A 20,086-nucleotide genomic window follows, 5' to 3' on the forward strand; every position below is an offset into this window, starting at 1 on the left:
CCCAAGCAAAGCTGGTTCAAAGTGAATCGTACCCTCAGATGTTCCGAACATGAACACGTATAGAAGCATCCCTCAATATCAGCAATCCATCTCATCGCAGCGATCGGGTCCTACGTCCCATCAAACTCGGGTGGCTTCGTGTTGTTGAACTCCCGGAACAGCAAAGAGTCACCTCCCTGAGGCCTGGCAGCAGCCACAACTGCTGTAGTTGCAGCGGCTGCAGCCTCAGTCACCGCGGCGTACTGCTCATCGAAAGCATCAATCAGTGTGGTCTTGATAGACCCAAACATCTCCGGAATCTCGACCCTAATCGCCGCAGCCAACTCATCGTGGATCATCTGACGAAGCTCCTCGTCACTCACACCACTCGCCTCAGGTCTGTGGCGTGTCCCAACCATGATGTCTCTGAAATATAACACAACAATATCAAAGACTCATTCGAGCATGCTTGCATTCGATAACTCAACCCTACTTGATCCTTAGTATCCAAAGGATTCTTACCTAGAGTGCGCACTGCTCCGGTGTCTTTGGTAGTACGGGCCCTTATACTACCGCCTACACCGCATCAGTATTCACCCTAAGTCCTCATCCTTGGATCCCAGATCACAAGTACTCTATATCTCACTGGCATAGGCTACCCTTCGGTAGACCTCTTATCAGCCCCTCACTGCTACCTACTCGCTCTCAAGCATCACATAGCAGCACAATCCTTCCTAGGCTAAGGCATCATAAAATCAGGCCACTCTAGTCCTAATATGAATACCTAGCCAACTCTAACATGCATAATATAACATATCATATCTCATAACACAAAACGTAAGGGCATTCTGGGGAATCACCGTTCGGGTGCTGGCTGACCGTACACACTGCTCCGCTCTGGTTGTCTCAAAACCTCTTGCTTTTTAGAAAAATTAATTTTTTTATCATTTGAAAATTTCCTCAAATCCTCGGTTTGAGTTCAGTTACGCCCGAAGGTGCATCCAAATCCCTCAAACCAAGACTTTGATACCAACTTGTAACGACGTAAATTTGCAAAACAATTTTTCATTTTTTTCCCACACCCAAATTTATATTTAAACATTCTTAAAACCTATGTTCCACAATAATACATATCCCAAGATCACAAATAAAATCCCCTGACTGTGTGTACGGATCACGCCGGCGCCTTACCACGGTCCTCGCTAGTACCTGAAACACATAACACAACAACTGTAAGCATAAATGCTTAGTGAGTTCCCCAAAATACCACTTACACACATACGCCTTTCCAGGCCATACTCCACATGACCTTCCGGTCCATGTGTCTCAGGGGACTTCTGTCCCAACCCGGTAAACCTTCCGGTCCTACCCGTGTCGACCTTCCGGTCCATAATTTCCCTGACCTTCCGGTCCACATCATAATGCCTTCCGGCCCATCTCAAGCATAGCATCCATATCACATACATAGTGCATACAAAACAGGCAACTCATAGCATACGATACATATATCTCATAGCATACCAGACCTTCCGGTCACACATAGGTACCCTTCCAGGTACAGTATAGTGAGAAGACTCACCTCAGATGTCTCAGTAAATCTCTGACTCGGTAGAGATACGATCTAGCCTCCGCCTAATCACATAAAGTAAATATTCTCATAAATATATCTCGCGGGACTAGACTCAACCCTCTCTTGGCACCCTCAGAAGGGAAAAATACCATTTTACCCCTCTTTTGACTCAAAGGCCACATTGCTGCCCAAATCCTAAAAGTCAACAAAAGTCAACGGTCAAACTTTGACCCGACTCGTCGAGTGCACTTGGGCGACTCGGCGAGTCTACATGTGTCCACTAACTCTATAGTCTCGCTTGGCACGTCGACTTCCTCCCCCTGCTCGACGAATCACACCTGACATGAATCGCGGGGCCACCCCGATTCAACTCGCCGAGTCTCAAGATCAACTCGGCGAGTTCCGCTTTGAACTCCAGTCCTCTAATCCCCCCCCCCCCCCGACTCACTGAGTTATTCCCCCAACTCGGCAAGTCCACTCACTGAGTGATTCACGGGAAACCCTAACCCTACTCGCCAAGTCAGCCCTTGCACTCGGCGAGTTCATGCCATGCACAAACTCAAATGGCCTCCTAAGGTCAGATTTGTTCCTCTAATCCATAGATTTGGCCTTTCCAAGCACTATAATCACATAAAGTCTCAATCTTGATGCACAAGCAACATCCATATGACCATATATGATGATTTAGCCCCAAATACCTTAACCCAAGGTCATGACCTCCATTGTCCTTCATAAAGTTTGATGAATAAGTCTGGACCTCTATGGATCCAGATCTAAAGTCTCATCACCAAAAAGGGACTATTTGGACCTCAAATCAACTTAGACAAGGGCACAAGAAACCCTAAAACCATATATCCATCCTAACAACAGAAGGAGAGTCGAAGTAATACCTCAAATGAAATGATCTTAGCCTCAAATCCTCAGAATAGCAACCTCCTTTTCTTTCCCTTGGCTAGAACCTCCTTCTTCTTGCTAAACAACACCACAAAGGTCAAGAATGGCTCCTTTTCTTTCTCAAAACGCTCCAGAACTCTAGGGTTTCTCTCAATGGACTTGTGTCCACAAATAACGGCCATAAGGGCCTTTAAATAAGGCGCAAACCCGAGAAATTAGAGTTTCATTAAACAGCGTGGACTCGCCGAGTCCACTCATGGACTCGCCGAGTCCCTCATTAATCAGACCACTCCAAGTTGCGATCCAACTCAGCGAGTCGGGACTCGTACTCACCGAGTCTCTCTCCAAAAATTCAATATAAAAGGATAAAATAATATACCTGGAAATCCGGATGTTACACTTCGGGTCCATCGCGTGCGACTCGTCAGAATAACTCGTTGTCTGAGGGGGAGATCGGAGACATGAGCTCACGACTAGTCAAATAATAGAGACTGGTGCTTGGCGTCGGTGGTGGGGATGAAGACTATCATCGGAGAGACGATGTAGTGAGACGAATTTCGATTTAGGGTTTTGTCCTCTATCATTTCGTCTTCATATCTACCATGTATGTGTTCAGATAAAGAACCCAAGAACCCATGAAATCGATCTGAAAGCCCTTCATGAGATTGGGTTTCATGTGTGTGTGTTCATCAAATATGCTTTCATGTGTGTGTGTGTGTGTTCATCAGATTTGGAGTTCATGAATGTGTTCTTGAATGTGAGTGTATGTGTGTATGTGTTCATGATCTCTTGTTGAAGCTTCAGACATAACAATGATTTTTAGGGTCCAACTCAAGAGAAAAACCCAGATTTTGTGTATAGTTTTTGTTTCTGGGATGATTTTTAGGCGGAGATGAAGTGACATAAAAAGTTTTGGTGGATATAGAGGTGGTAGATGGTGGTAGTAGCAGACTCTGGTGATTAGAGATGGCAACACGGGTGGGGAATATAGGGGACCCCAATCGCCATCCACATCTCCAAATCCCCATTCCAATCTGCATCTGCATCCTCATCCTGATCCCCCACTCCCAACGGGGACTGAGGATCCCCAACGGAGAATTGGAGATTTCTTTTCTCTTTTAATATGAAAACTTTTACATAAGAAAAACTTTAAAACTCAATTTTACCAACATAAGTTTAAAGATTTTGCAGAATATAAAAATATCCAAAGATTGCTTAAAAACTATAAACAATTTTTCTATCAAATTTAAATACATACATGAAAAATCAAGTAGAAAAAAATTATTAGAATGATATTGGAGGTAAAAAAAGATAAACCAAAGAGGAAAAAAATTATACATGAGGTTAAATTAGATAAAAGAAAAAGAAAAAAAATATAATTTCAACCAAGTAATTACTAATTCACTTTTCGATTCATTAAATATTTTTGGGAGCTAATAAAAAAAGATGTGTGTAGTTTTGTTGACGACTTTTATTCATCTTCGGTCATCCTATTTGGATGTAATTCATCTTTTTTCACACTTATACCGAAAAAATGGCCCTATTTATGTTAAAGACTATAGACCGATTAGTTTAATAGGTGTGCAATACAAAATTATTGCAAAACTTTTAGCTAATCGGTTAAGGGTGGTGATTGATAGCATTATTAGCCCGGAACAGTCTGCGTTTGTTACAGGTAGACAAATATTGGTTGGCCCTCTTATGATAAATGAAATCATAGACTGGTATAAGAAAAAAAAAGAAAAAATTGATGATTTTCAAAGTAGATCTAGAAAAGGCGTATGAGTTAGTTAGTTGGGAGTACCTTTTGAAGATTATGGAGTTTATGGGATTTGATAATAAGTTGATTGGTTGGATAAGTGTGTGTTTGAATTCTTCTCGCGCTTCGGTGTTGGTTAATGGTAGCCCTACTATGGAGTTTAATCTCCAAAGAGGCCTTCGACAGGGTGACCCTTTATCTCTTTTCTTATTTATCATAGTTATGGAAGGGTTACATGTTGCCATGGAAGACGTGGTCATGTGTAGGTTCTTTCGTGGTTCCCTTGTTGGAGAAGATGGGTTAGTTTTGTCTCAACTTTTTATGCAGATGATGATCTTTTTTAGGAGAATGGGATGAGGAAATATCACTAACTTGGTTAGAATTGTAAACTGCTTTTATCTGGTGTCTGGTTTAAAGATTAACTTACAAAAGTATAATCTTTTGGGATTGGAGTGCCTATTGCTAAAGTGGAAAACCTTGCGGCTAGTACTGGTTGTTCTGCAGAAAAATTCCCTTTTTTGTACCTTGGGTAACAGATAGGTTCAAAAATGAGGAGGGTGGAGGGATGGAAAATGGTGGTTGAAAGGTTAAAAAAAAGACTTGCAAATTGGAAAATTAAAATGCTTTCGATTGGCAGTCAGTTAACATTGATTAAATCGGTGCCTGGGAGTTTGAGTATTTACCTTATGTCGTTGTTTAAAGTTCCAGATACGATGTGTAATACCTTGGAAATGTTACGATCTCGATTCTTTTGGGGAGGGGATGAGACGGAAATGAAATGTAATACCCTGTTTATTTATTTGATAAATAAATAAATTAATGAACGAATAGTAGCCCTAAAATAAATAATTATATAGCAAGGTGTTGGTCTCAGGGAGCTATTGGTCACAATTTTAGAAGTCGGGGATTAAAAGTGTAAGTTCCGGACTAAGTTTATAATTATTTATGAAGATAGGGACCACTTGGTAAACTATTGGGACTTCATTTGAAAAGAATTGTAGAGGAGGGGCTGTTTTAGTAAAATTCGGACCTACTTTGTAATGTATTTAAATGGAAGAGGTTAAAAAGGTAAAATGTGGATTACATTTGAATAAAATGGCATGGAGGAACCAGAGTTGCCAAATTCGTTAAAAGTTTGAATGGGGTCACGGGACTTAAACCCGTGCCTTCCATTCCCGTTGGAGACTATTTTAATGAGCAACCCTCAATCTCAGGTCCGTTCCAAACATATTTTGGGCCCAGAGCGAGAGAAAAAAAAAGGGCCCTTAAAATACATAAATGTTATCAAGTTTTTTATAATAACTCAATAATTGAAAGAAAATTATTTGTGTTATCTTCTAAATATAACCATTTTCATAAAAAAAAAAATTGGGCCTTTTTGAAAAATGGGTCCTGGACGGTCGCCCCTATCGCCCACCCTCGCCCACCCTCTGGGACGGGTCTGCTCAATCTAATACACTTCTATAGCCGCCACCACGATATGAGAGTTCCCCCAGCCGCCGTTGCATCCCAGGATCCGATCGCCACCTGTTGTCGTCCGCTACTCCGCTGTCGAGGTCGCAAATCGCCGGAGGAGCACCAGAATAGTCCAGCGCCGTGTTGCTCCAAGCCGCCAGCGAAGCTGTGAACCGCAAGATCCGACTGCCGCCTGCGGCCTTGCCCTTGAAGCGCCATCGTAGCCCTAGCTGTCGGAGTTGATGTGGTAGGACGGAAGAAACACCATGGCGGATGCCAAGGTGGTTGAAGACGACGTCAAGCCCGTGTGCCGCCACTCTTGGCGTGCCTACGCATTTTTTTGCCGCTGCAATGTCACCACCATCTCCTTTCCGGGTGGCTGTAGTTGGTAACATCCTCCTCTGATCGCCTTATGCCACCACGAGGTGCCTGTCTGCGCAACCGCCGCCTACCGTGACAAGATTTCCGTTGGGGGCGTGTTTCTTTCGTGTTTCAGCCCATATGGTTGTGTGTTTTCGTGTTGTTGATCAGGTGGGGGTGCGTTTTTTGGATGGAACCATGGAAAAACCACCATGGCTGCCACCCTTTACCACCACTTATTTAGACCAAACTTGTACCAAAATGACAATTTCCAGCTAACCACATCGACAATTCTTGAAGTTTTGTCTAAAGAGCATCTAGAGTTTTGATAGCTATTGTGTGTGTGTGTGTGTGTTTTTTTTTTTGCTATTTTTAGCAAAAAAAAATTGTGTAATTAGATGAAATTTGTCTTTTTCTCCTTTAAATATAATCTAAATTTCTAAAATTAGTTTAGCTATTATATAATATGTGACATATTAATTTTAAAGTTTTCATCAATAAAAAAGCATAATGATAATTTTGAAGGCATCTGTATCTTTATTTTTTATTTCAAAGTTTTTTTTACTAGCATATTAAATCTCATCAAATATCAATCGCATATTTAGTGATATTCATAAATGAGAAGACAAATCAGTTTAATGTCATTTTACTATTTTCTAAGAAATTTTTTAAAGTTAGCCAAATTCTAAAAATAGCTATGAAATTGGACTGTGAAATTGCCATATTGCCAATTGGGCACCACTAACTTTTTTTTTTCTAATACATTTTATATCGTTTTTACACCTTTTAAGTATGTTTTTTTTATATTCTTCTATGGATTTTATTGGCTTAAGAGGGTCTTTTGGGTTTTTAATTTAAAATTTAAAATGACCGTTTAGAAAAAAAAAAAAAAAAAAAAAAAAAAAAAAAAAAAAAAAAACTTATTGACTTATAATGGTGAGAAATAAGTTTTTTAAAAAATATTTGGATCAGATTTTATGGTGAGAAAAATCAATAAGTTGTGTTTTAAAAAATGTTTGTTTTAACTTTTACATGTTTTAATGGGTAAATTTATCTTTTACAACCAAAAAAGTGAGTAAAAAGTTGTAAAAAGTTAAAAATTTAAACTCATTGAAATCTTATTTTTGAAGGTTTATTGAGAAGTTATTTTAAAAATACTTTTCATATTGTAAAACACTTTTTATAATTTATTGACTTTTTAAAACCAATAAGTCAATAAGTCCTATTTAGATAAATTCACAAACACCCCAAAAATAGGATTTATGAGTTTTCATATGCAAAAATTTCATATCTATTACGAAATTTCTATTTTTGCAAATAAAACCTATATCTGTACAACAAAAATAAAACGGATAATCAGTGTGTGTGTGTGTGTGTATATATATATATATATATATATATATATATATATATATATATATATATATATATATATATACACCTGTGTATGTGTAAAAGTTCAATAGAAAACCATTATTAACCAAGGAACCAATGGACGCACATCCACCGGATTATAACAAAACTAAATTCCTTTTTTTCATTTAAATTTTTTTTTAGGCCATTTTTTTATCGAAAAGAAACCGAGTACCGTTTTTCACGATTTTTCGTCCTCTTTCTAAAGAGATCAATTATGATATATAAAAAATAAACTTTTTTTTTCAAAAAAAAGTCACTTCAATTTCATTGTTGAAAAGTTAAGATCTATTTGTTTATAGAAAAAAAATTAATAAATATATCAAAATTTATGTTTTTTTATACTTTTTAAACATAGATTCATATTCATGTAAAAAAAGGTTATTTCAGTTCAGATTCATATTATGAACATGTTCAGATTCACATTGTGAACCTTTTGGAAATGAAACCTTCTCAGATTCATAGTGTGCATAATAGTAAGTAAGATTCACAGTGTGAATTTGAAATGATTGAGTTTTTTCACATTGTGAATGTTGAAAATTGAAATATTTACAGTTTAGATTCAAAGTGTGAATCGACACAGATCGAGGTTTTTTTTTAACCTTCTCCAATTCACAGTGTGCATAATAGTAAGTCAGATTCACAATGTGGATCTGAACTGATCGAGCTTTTTCACATTGTAAATGTTGAAAATTGAAATATTTACAGTTTAGATTCCCAGTGTGAATCTACACTATTCGAGGTTTTTTTAAAGTCTGTTTTGATGTTTATTAATAGAGTACAAAAAATTAATATTTTTTGTATAATTAGTTTTTTTTTTATAAAAATAAACTTAAATATTGAAAAAAACTAACAAAATGAAGTGGGTTTTTTTCGAAAAAAAAAGTTCGTTTTTTATATATCAATATGGATCTCTATAAAAAGAACATGAAAAATCGAGAACAACGGTATATTCGTTTTTTTTTTTATAAAAAATGTGGCTTAAAAAAGATTTTAAACGAAAAAAAGAGGTGGGTTTTTGGTAAAGAGGTAGATTTTTTGATATAATCTGGTGTGTGTGCGTCCAATATAAAAGTGTAGATCTATTTCCTTGGCCGTTGGTCATTATGATTTTCGACGCTCACGATTGGTTCCTTGGTTCCTTGTTATATATATATATATATATATATATATATATATATATATATATATATATATATATATATATATATATATATATATATAGGTTCTATGGAAAACAAAAAACCCTAAAAATCGTAAAAATGCATAAAAAATATTTAGAGATCACATAACTTTTTTTTGAATTGTTTTATGAAAAAATCGCATGTTTTTAAATAAATTCGCTGATTTTTTTAAATTAATTTTTTTTTAAAATAATTGTGATTGTATTAAAATACCATTGCTTAGTTAATTGTGATTGTATTAAAATATGATTGTATTAAAATACGTTCCATTGTCTAGTTAATTATCATTGTATTAAAATACGTTCTATTGCTTAGTTAATTGTGATTGTACTAATTATGATTGTATTAAAATATGACATATTTGCAATTGAGAAGTGTTGGTTCGCAATTGCTATCTGCAAAATGGCGTGGATTTTTTAGAAGTTAATGACTTAATGGCATTATAACCTAACGAGGTTTTGAATAAAAAAAATTAAAAGGTCTTTAAATTAGTTTTTGTGCAATATGAGGGTATAAACTCAAAATACTGAAGTCGTTCGCCGTCTTCATGAAAGTGAAGGGGGTAAACCGATGGGTTTAAGGACAAAAACTAGTTTAAGGACCTTCTAATTTATTTTTATTTTTTGCAAAGTCTAGTTTGGTTATAACACAAGTAACAATTTTTCTTAAAACGACATCTATCGGATGACATAATATTTCTCAAAAGACATCATTGGTTTAGCAGTTGTCGTTTGTGAAATTGATGACTATTTTTATAATTGTCATCATTTGTGTTTAATTCTTGGAAAAACATCATTTTCATTAGGCTAATTTGTGATTTTCTCTTTACTTAGTGTATGTAGTTGTATTTCTTCTGATTCTTTAAGGATCTATCATGTAAATTATTCATATATAAATTTAACTAGTGTAGGAGCCCATGCTTTGCATGGGTTAGAATGATATTTGTATATTTGTTTTTTTTTGTTGCATGTGTATGTTGTTTGTTGTCATAGGTTAGAATAGTATTTGTTTTTTTGTTCATCAAGTTGTTGTCATTATGAGTCTGTTGTTGTTGTTGTTGATTGTGTGTGTAGAATTAGTGGAGGTGGATTCTCAAAAATATCGATTTGTTTGGTAATCGGGGAGTCATCTCCAATGGCGTGTTGTTCCAATCTATTAATCTATATTCTTTTCTATTGGTGTCATTTATAGTGTAATAGGAAGACATAAATGCATGATGCTTCAATAGACAACCAAATGAAAGTAAGTTGCTATTATACTTAACTTCATAATACATAAAAATGAGGACCTTGATTTGCCACTTACACAAATATTGGAATACATACGTGGCTTTGTATCTGGCAACGTCCCACTTCGAAAGTCTCCATCCTCAATGTATTTAAGGACCATTTCAACTCTTTCTTAGTCTTCATTGTTCAAAAGATTTGTAGTATGCCTCTTGACTTCTATATGCAGAGAATAAAGTATTATTTCAAATAATCAAACTGTATAATTAAAGTGACATTTATTTTACAAACATTTTTGTCCATTTGAACTTTGGTGCTCCTCATTTCAAATAAAGTCGCTTCTACTTTATAAAATGATGGATCGGCATAATGTTTATAAACATTTTGAAAAAAAAAAAGGTCAGCAATGTTTGATATTTAAATATCAATGGAAATACCATAATATAAATATAATACTTCTTAATCGAGAACAAAAAAGTAACCTACAAACATTACAAGACACCTGTAATGATCATAATAATCATGGACATAATGATATGTTTCACGAAAAAAGATTGTACCAAAGTAAAAGCTCTAAATCTGTTTACTCAACTACAAGTTTGACTTTTTGAGTGGTTTAAATTCTTAAAAGAATTTAAAATAGTGGAACAAAATAGAAAGTTGAGTAGTTGAACCTTTAAAAATTGTTTTGGTGATTGTAGGTGGAACAAATATGAAACTTAGTCACTCTGTGGTAATATGGACCCAACATAGCAACCCAAAATAACCGTTTTTGCAGTAAAACAATTGAAAAAATACAATATGGGACAAAATTGGAAAATGAGTGGGTCAAACTTTAAAAAAAAAAGTTACAGTAACCTTAGATGAAACAATTGTTATACTTGGTTACTATTTTTTGACATGAACCCCATTTAACTAAAATGATATAGTATAGAACATTATATACTATAAGAATATAGTCAAAACTCTTTCCATTCTTCTAACATGTTTGGTTACTTGCAGGGAGACATTTTTACGATAACATATATCTTGCAGATTGGAATGTAATATTTGCAATAGTCATACTTCAAAAAAAAAGCGAAAATATATAAGGGAACATATTGTTTTTCCAGCCCTTTCAATCGTTGGTTAAACATGCGAGAAGCTCCAGAACTTTAAAAAAACAAATGTCTCCCTAAAAGTAACCAAACATAGAAGAATGTAAATAGTTTTTGAACAGTACTTTATTTATATATTGGAAAGAAAATAATATGCCACTTTCAGCCTTTATATCAAGCCACACTTTATATTTTGCCTTAGACACTTGCATTCATCCTACCATTTCAAAAGTAAACATATTAGCAAGTAAAGAGTTACCTTTAATTCTACAAAATTTAAAAATTTGTATCCTCTGTGAATTCTTGATTGAATTGTCGCTGCAATACAACCACCATTGATCATGAGGTAAATCATAGCGCTAGATTAGAAAAACCACATTACAGTTTAATTGACCAACATAACTATAAAAACAAAAAGTGATAGAATAACCTACATATATATATATATATATATATATATATATATATATATATATATATATATATATATATATATATATATATATGAGTGAAAATAGTTTGAAACAAACAATCAACAAAAGCATTTACAGTAAGAGCCATTTATTTTTAAGGAAAAAACAAAAAAAATACAGAAGAGACGTTTTACTTTTTTTTTCCGTAAAGAGCTGAGCAGAATTTTCTTTAATGGAACCAAAATTCAAACACACAACATCATTTAGAACAGTACATATACATAAACATACATACCAAATCTTTGGATCTTGTATCCGAGACATCTCAAAATTCTCAAGTGTATGACAAACTGAAAAAATTAATCAAAGAAGATAACAATAAGAAATTTGAAATTAATACCAAAAACAAAGAAAAATAACAGATTATCAGCTACAATATATTTTTCAAATACCATTCAAGCATTTTAGCAAACACTTGGCGGGCTAGCAGATGCAAGAATAAATGTGGATACTTCTCCAGCACGAAGGCCCCAACAATCCCTCAAATGTAAATCTCAATCAAGATGGTGAACTATAAAAAAAAATCTGGCAAATTGTTATAACAAACACCACATAAACAAATAACATATGTCAAAATCGTAAGAATGAAAATAGGAATTGAAAAATTAAGCAACAAATCAATGTTTGTGAGTGTCTAAAAAACCACATCTTTCTGATGTATAAACTTTCGATTTACAGAATGGGTATTAGGTTGTCATACGTGTTGGTATTACCATGAAAGAGCATGACAGGGCCTTAGACACCTAAGAGCATGTCATGTATCATAATATTCTTCATTCTTATATTCTTTAGTTGAGCAATGAGAATATCGTTTTATTTGACATGAAATGGAATTAATGGAGCATATTCACTTTGTATCTGGTGCTGCTATTTCAAGTCGATGTTGCCAGGAAAAACGTTTGGTTTCAAATGTGGATGTAATTAGACGACAGGTGGTGGTGGAGGCTAGGAGAAAGCGGAAGCGTCTGGAGGTGCAAGAAAGGGGAGCGCCTGAGACCGCAAAGGACATCGAAGGCTTCCAGTGGAGAGAAAGAAGTCAGTGTCAATCGATGTATGCATCCACTGTTGTTGCCAATATCATGTGAGTGTGTCACCGATGTATGTTGTCTGCGTCGTTGGTAGGCTCGCTTCTCCGGTGAAGACGATGGTTCGATTCCGCCAAGAATAACCAATGACATCGGAAGTAATCGTTTCTTGAGTGGAGCAGCGAGGTGGTAGAAGATCAGAGAGTCGATTGTTTTGTGAAGACTCGGTGAAGTGCATTCTAGAAAAGAAGAAGTCGATGAGATATAGATGAAGTAGAGTCGGTGAGAAAGACAGTGAAAAGCGTGGTGGAAATTAACCTTGGTAGGCAACTAACCTATAACTAAACTGATGAACAGTACCCATGGTAAGGTACTGTTCATAAGAATGTTGGGATTTAATTAGTAGTATAATGTTTCTCCACCTTACTGGGTGTGATGAGTTACATTTTCATGGTATGACTCTCTCTCCTTTGATCATCTATCTGTATCCCATCTTCTGTTATTATTTGTTTCTTCTTTCTTCTTCATTCCTCCTATCTACGGCTTCCTCCTCTCAAGATTCTAACTTTCCCATGAACACCTTCACCTTATCACCAATTGATTGTCCTCCACTAATTATCTTCTCTGGAAAAACATGTTGGTAATTTTAGTGTCACCATGTCATTTTATGTAATTGGAACTAACATGTGATCTAAGGGGCTTCATAATTTGTACTCTAATATATGTACGGGTATGTGCGGAGTGCACACATGTATAAGATCGAATTAAAAGTCAGTTCGACAAAAAGTCGGGGGTCCGGGAGCAACGCCCCAAAAACTCTCCTAAATGTTACATATGGGAACATAGTAGGAAAAACGAATTTTTTAGGGTGGTTATGGTAAAACTGACGAACTCCATCAGTTTAAGAAACCCTAAATCCTCATTAAATTCCGGATTTCCTAGCTTGCTTCCAAAGCAACCCTTGACGGCCAATCTTAAGAGGCAAACCTTAATCTCATTTGTTATAAATAAACGACTCTTCTCTTTGAGAAGAGATACAGAAAACGATTAGTTTTCTTTTCTTCAAATAAACACAAAATCCTTTTAGCAATTTGGCTTACGATTTCTGTGTCTAGATTCGTAAGTGTCTTCTTAGATTATCCTATGTTGAATTTCTTGTAACCCAGACATAAGATAGAAATATCAGTTCGGAAAGTGTTCACACGATCCAAGGGGTATCCAGATCTCCAACATAAACCCTATTTCATCCAACAAAACCAAATGATTCCTCCTCACTTATCAAAACCTTATGGGACATGTTGATGGAACCAAATTCTAAAACCCTTGTTAATGTCAAATTGACACAAAATTCGGCCTTTACTTCTTCGATCTTGGTTGACCATTGAGCAATCATTCTTCTCCAAGCCTCTCTGACTGAGGAAACTTTTTCAAAAATCATTGGCTTATCTACCACCCGACAGATTTGGGTTGTACTTGAAAATGCTTACAACAATTCCTCAATTGAACGTGTTCAAGCCTCGTGGGATCAGCTTCGCCAAATATCCAAAGGTTCGTCCACCGTTGTGGAATTTGGTTGTAAGTTTAAATCCATTTTGTGATCATTTGTTACGTCCTCATTTTCAACCCAAAATTTTCATTTTTATTTATTCAAAATATTCATTTACATCAGAGTATTTATTACATTATGCAGAAACATGATTGCGAATGCCCATATGTACAGTTGAATATTGCCCTTCTTATGAACCAATGAAGCTTCTTAAAAACATTTATAAACAACCGGGTAAGCGTTAGGCTTAGTGAGTTCCCCCAATATACCATATAACACAATACTTATACATGCATACAAATAATGGCTCCCGTACTTTAATCGGTCCGCCATAAAATCTACACGGGTCTGTAGGCTCTCATACTTTATTCGTTCCGCCATCAACCCTCACTAACTTTTAAGCATACCAACAATTACTCACATAGATACTACACATTCGGCTCTACAAGCACATAGAAACTACACTATGGGATCTACTCTACTGGCACTTATATCCTAACATACATGGATATATACTGGAATACATAATATAGTGAGATGAACTCACATCGACACTTTCTCAGATGGTTAACAACTAACCGGGAAATACAACTGGCGAGTACGCGCCTAACAGGTATTAACCTATAATAATAGAACTTATTAGTCCCTAGGGAATTATGGTAATATACGCTAGATCTATCTCCCAATGAACACTGATAGTTCTATTAAATACAGATCAACCAGGTAGGACAGTTAGGAGACAGGATCATTTCGGCATATAACTTTTCAATCCAACAACCAAGCCAACGTGACCGTTCTATACACCTCTCCCGTAAGTAGATTAATCAACATTATAACTGGAATTACTGATAAATCTATATATATATATATATATATATATATATATATATATATATATATAACAATTATGAACATAAATATAGTTATACTTAGGACGGAGTAAGTGTATCTTACTTTACAAGGATTTTCTTGTGAAAACCAGGAAATGGTTCCGGCAGAATCTCGACTCAAGGACTCATACTTGATGGTTACTACTAGTTGGGTACCTCAGGGGTCCCGAGGCTTTGCCGGAGTATAGAAATCTAAGGAAAATGGCTTAAAAGTAAGGAATACTCAAAAGAAAAGATGTATATGGGTGTGGGGAATGGATCATATACGGAGAGCTCTATTTATAGCCAAGAAAAGTGAAGTGTGTCGCGCACATATAGGGGCGCGCCGCGTACTATAAGTGTGTTGGCTCCAGCCTTCTTCTACCATGTATCGCTTCCAGGTTCGTCTACATCGGCGCTTCTAGAACTTGTCACGTGTCACATTCCTATGGTGTCATATTTCGAAATCTCACGGAGCCACGCAACTATGTCTCGGAGCAAAGGGGCTTCCCCGACATGACCACGTGGCACTCTCTCGTGGTGACACATCATCGCGTGTGTCGCGCACGATTTTCCAGATTTTCAAAATGGCGTAACTTCTTCATACAAACTTCGTTTTCGACGTTCTTTATAATTTCGGAAATTTATCGACGAAATCCACAATTTTCCTTTAGATCCCAACAGGTAATTCTCACTTTATCAAAAAAAATTATATTTTTTATAGGCTTAGACTGTTAGAGATCGTTGCAGAAAGCATAACTCTTATATACGAACTCCATTTCCTATTGTCTTGATATTGACGGAATCATATCGACGAGATCTTCAATTCTTGTTTAGATTATTTGTCTAATAATCTATCTATCTAAGAATTGATTTTTGTGGTCACGCTATTGTGCTGAAACTTCGAAGAATCATAATTTCCTCTTACGAAGTCAGATTTGGACGTTCTTTATATACACGCTCTCAGTTTTATGACTACTACGACTTTCATTTAGATTTCTTAGGCTAATAAGTGATTTATCAAAATTCACTTTTTATGATACGCTGAGTTGTGTCGGTCTAATCGCGAAAATTCGAAGAAGCATAACTTCTTTATATGAAGTCGGCTTTACGCATTCTATATATCTACGGAAATCGTATGGATGTTTCCTAAATGTTTATGACGATTACTTGGACTAAAGATTAATATATTTCTACTTCGAATTTTATAAACGACGATTTATGTTGGATTCTACGGAAGGGTAAAAATAGGGTGTTACATTAGTTATCTCTTGTTGGTCACCCGGTTGAAGAATCAGACAAAGTTCACTGGTTTTTGTGTGGCCTCGGGTCTGTTTTTGAGACTTTTTCTATTGTTATCCGTGCTTCTCGATCTCCCACCATCCTTCTCGATCTTCTTGCCCGGGCAGAAGCTCGTGAATAATTTTTAAAGTCTTTGCATGGAACTACTTCTCCTTTTGTGGAATTCTCATCTAAAACCATGACACCAAATCCTTTTTGTGGTCGTAGTGGTTGGTTTAATAGGGGTGGTCGCGGGTGACGTCTTCCCGACATGCCAACATTGATGAATTCTCGTTTCCCTTTAATGGCTCTTCCTCTAAAACTTCACTTAGTGACTTGTTTTTGGTCACCTTTCAAGATGATACCCCATGTTGCCAACCTTTACCTTCACATGTTCCCGCTTTCCCTCCACCCACTAAACTCAATGAATGTGGCCTTTGTAATGAAAATCAACAACATATGGGTTATAATGATGATTTGAACCACTCATCTCCGACCCACATTGATCTAGTTTCGTCGACTCCCTTGGCTCAATTACCTCCACTAGCCCAAACACATCCAACTCCATTAACCCACTCACTACCAACATCGGCCCAATCACCGGCCTAACCGATTTCCTCTACTGTTCCGATTGATACAACCATCTCGTCTACTCCTGCTTCCAGCCTACCACACACAACCACACAAACATCTGATCCTACTATTCCTCCACATGCTTCAACACATCTTATGATTACACGAGCCAACGTTAGGGTCTTTAAACCAAGCATCAAGCTAATCTTTATCACATTACTAACATTGCTCTTCATTCTGCATTATTTACTCATAGTGATCCCTAACACTATGAGTATGTTGCTTCGGTTTCACATTGGGTATATGTCACAAATGTTGAAATGACTACCCTCTGTCTTAATAAAACTTGGACCTTGGTGCCCAAGCCTATTGATCATAATGTGGTCAGTTGCAAAAGGATCTTTTGAACCAAATATATGGTCGATGGCACAATTGATCGCCATAAAGCACATCTTCTTGCGCAAGGTTACAGTCAATTGTCGGGTGTTGATTACTCTCATACCTTTAGTCCGGTTGAAAAGGCATCTACGGTTCGTATTGTTTTATGGATAGCGGTTATCAATGATTGGCCTCTTAATCAGCTTGATGTGAATAATGTGTTTCTCCATGGTACTTTACACGATCTTGTTCACATGGAGCAACCTCTGGGGTTTCTTGATCCTCGCTATTATAATCATGGGTGTTGTCTTAACAAAGCTCTCTACGGTTTGAAACAGGCTCCACATGCTTGGTTTCATCGCCTCAATGCTTTTTTAATTAGCAATAGCTTTGTGTGTAGTTGTGATGACCCATCACTCTTTGTGTTCAAATGAGAATCATGTGTCTTATACCTATGTTGATGATCAAATTCTTACCAGCAATGATGCCACATTTATTCTCTCTGTTGTCACTTGTTTCGATAAAGAGTTTGTCATTAAAGATCTTGGTCGGCTCAATTATTTTTTGACTTGAAGCAACTTACACAACGAATGGTATTTTTCTTAGTTAATCTAAATATGCTCATGACATTCTTACACGGGCCAGTCTTCTTGATGTTAAACCAGTCACCACTATGATTGCCTCCAACACAATGTTTATTTCAAGTGGTGATCCTTAGTGCAATCCTTCGCATTATCGATCTCTTTTTGGTGTTTTGCAGTATCTTACAATAACTTGTCCAAATATTTCGTATGTCGTTAATCAAGTCAGTCGGTTTCTTCAAGCTACCACTACTTCTCACTATCATGGGTTAAACAACTACTTTGTTACATCAAGGCATCTATCTCTTTTGGTCCGTCTTTTTCTAGGCCAAAGTATACCACAATTGTGGGTTATTATGATGTTGATTGGGCTAGATGTCTGGAGACTCGTTGGTCCACTTATGGCTACTCAATATTCCGAGGGGGGAGAGGGGGGGTTCAATCTTGTATCCTAGAGTGCCAGGAAACAACCAATTGTCTCTCGATCCAATTATGAATCTGAATATCGAGCTATGGTCAACACTGCTACAAAAATTATTTGGATCACTCATCTATTACAAGAACTCCATGCTCTTCCACCAGCTAGATCGACGTTATGTGATAATTAGAGTCCTATTTTTCTCACTCAAAATTCGGTCTCTCACAAACATGCCAAACACAATGACCTTGGCTACCACTTTATTTGTGAATTTGTGTCACATGGAAAACTTCATTCCGAGTTTGCTCTTACCAAGCTTCAAGTTGTCGACATTTTTACAAAAAGTTTGTCGCATCATCAATTCGAAGTTTTTCAAAAAGTGTTACGTATTCGTCCATCACCATTCCGCTTGAGGGGGATATTAGACATAATTAAGTATTTATGTATATTCGGGGGATATTAGACATAATTAAGTATTTATGTATATTCTTTATACTTGGTGTATATAGTTGTATTTCTTCTGATTCTTTAAGGATGTATCATGTAAATTATTCATATATAAATCTAGGGGTTGGCTAAAAAGACACTTCATATTGCAATATGGACACCTTAATTAATTTTTTAAATATTTTTATTGGTTGAAATTGCATTAATTTCCGGAAAAGCTGATTATAAGCAGTTAATTATTAGGTGTGATGACTTACATTTTCACAAGTGGCGTAAAACATCACATGCACTAGTGTGTGTAATGTAACTAAGTTGAGCCAACTCGTGAGATACTTGGAACTGACTCGAAAAATACTAGAAATCCACTCGATTCAATTCGAGTTGAGCTCAAGCTTTTCAAGTATATTATCGAGACGAGCTTGAGTATTGAAACACTCGACTCGTGGAGCTCGTGAGCTTAATCGAGCTTAGTTATATTTATACTTTTACCTTTTATTTTATTCATATTTTACATAATCAAGCAGAGTTAAATCGAGCTCATAAGCTTAATCATATTTCTTTTTTAATTTAATGTATTTTTATCTTTTTAATATTTAGTCTAGCCGAGTCGAGTTAAGCTCAAAATTGTAGAGCTCAGGCTGAGTTTGAAGTTGAGGCTCGAGTCGAGTTGAGTTTCAAGTCTGGCGTACTCAACTCTACTATTCATGTAATGAAAAAGAAGTAGGGATGAAACTTGTGAATTCGAGAAACCATATGGACCATTTATGTAAATTTGTCCTAAAGTTAATAACAATAATTTCCTTGGCTGACATTGTAACTTGAGGATTGCCCTTAATTAGGAACGAAATCAATATGTTCTTGTAAACATGTTCCCCAGGAGATGGAAAGTAGAGCACCTAGAGCTGAGAGAAATATGTATGACAAGCATATCAAAGACTGTATGATATAATATCATGCCTAATGTTAGCAACCATGAATGACACCATATCTTCAAACTGTCATGACAACAACAAAATATGGAGGAAATGTTCCAAATCATATTAGACAAGAAATATGTGAAAACACTCGGTTTAGGGTTTAAATGGCAATCATGTTTAAGTTGACAACCGAACACAAAACTTAAAGAAGAGTAGTTGTAGTATTTGTGTTAGATTTGGTATGTAAAATCTTAAGAGCATCAAAAAAACTAGTACATCATTGTTACTAGATTCGTGTATCAGCAGTTACCCATCAAATGGAAATGGATATGGATGATTAATGAATGTAGAGTTTTATGGACATTCAAATTGACTGTTAAGCTGGTGACAGATGAGCTTTGGAACTAACCAAGTGCAAGTTGGCCATCTTTATCTTTTCTAAAGAATCTATACTAATAAAAGAGTAGCTCTTTTGACATGTGTCATCATATTAGACATTTTAATTAATGTGTTGCCACTTGTCAATCTATTAGTTTTTCATTTTAAATTTATTAGACCTCCTCATTAATGTGATTCTATTTTAAATTTTAAATTTTAAATTATTGTTTTCATTAATTCACAAATAAAAAATATCTAATATA

At 35.9% G+C, this 20,086-nt stretch overlaps 1 long non-coding RNA gene across 2 annotated transcripts; it reads right to left on the reverse strand.

Moving 5' to 3' along the window:
- Nucleotides 1-9,812: 9,812 nt before the first annotated feature.
- Nucleotides 9,813-12,827, reverse strand: LOC145077142 (uncharacterized). 2 transcript variants are annotated; one of them, XR_013692974.1, is made up of 5 exons: nucleotides 12,124-12,827; nucleotides 11,803-11,921; nucleotides 11,646-11,700; nucleotides 11,197-11,255; nucleotides 9,813-10,059 (listed from the first exon to the last, which is right to left on the reverse strand). It is a non-coding gene; the product is annotated as an uncharacterized LOC145077142 (long non-coding RNA). The 2 variants fall into 2 exon arrangements; XR_013692972.1 differs by having other exon boundaries at nucleotides 11,803-12,824.
- Between the last annotated feature and the right edge of the window lie 7,259 nt (nucleotides 12,828-20,086).

Source organism: Lactuca serriola, chromosome 9 (genome assembly GCF_051521515.1).
Source record: "Lactuca serriola cultivar US96UC23 chromosome 9, Lser_US96UC23_V15, whole genome shotgun sequence".
Lineage (NCBI taxonomy): Eukaryota > Viridiplantae > Streptophyta > Magnoliopsida > Asterales > Asteraceae > Lactuca > Lactuca serriola.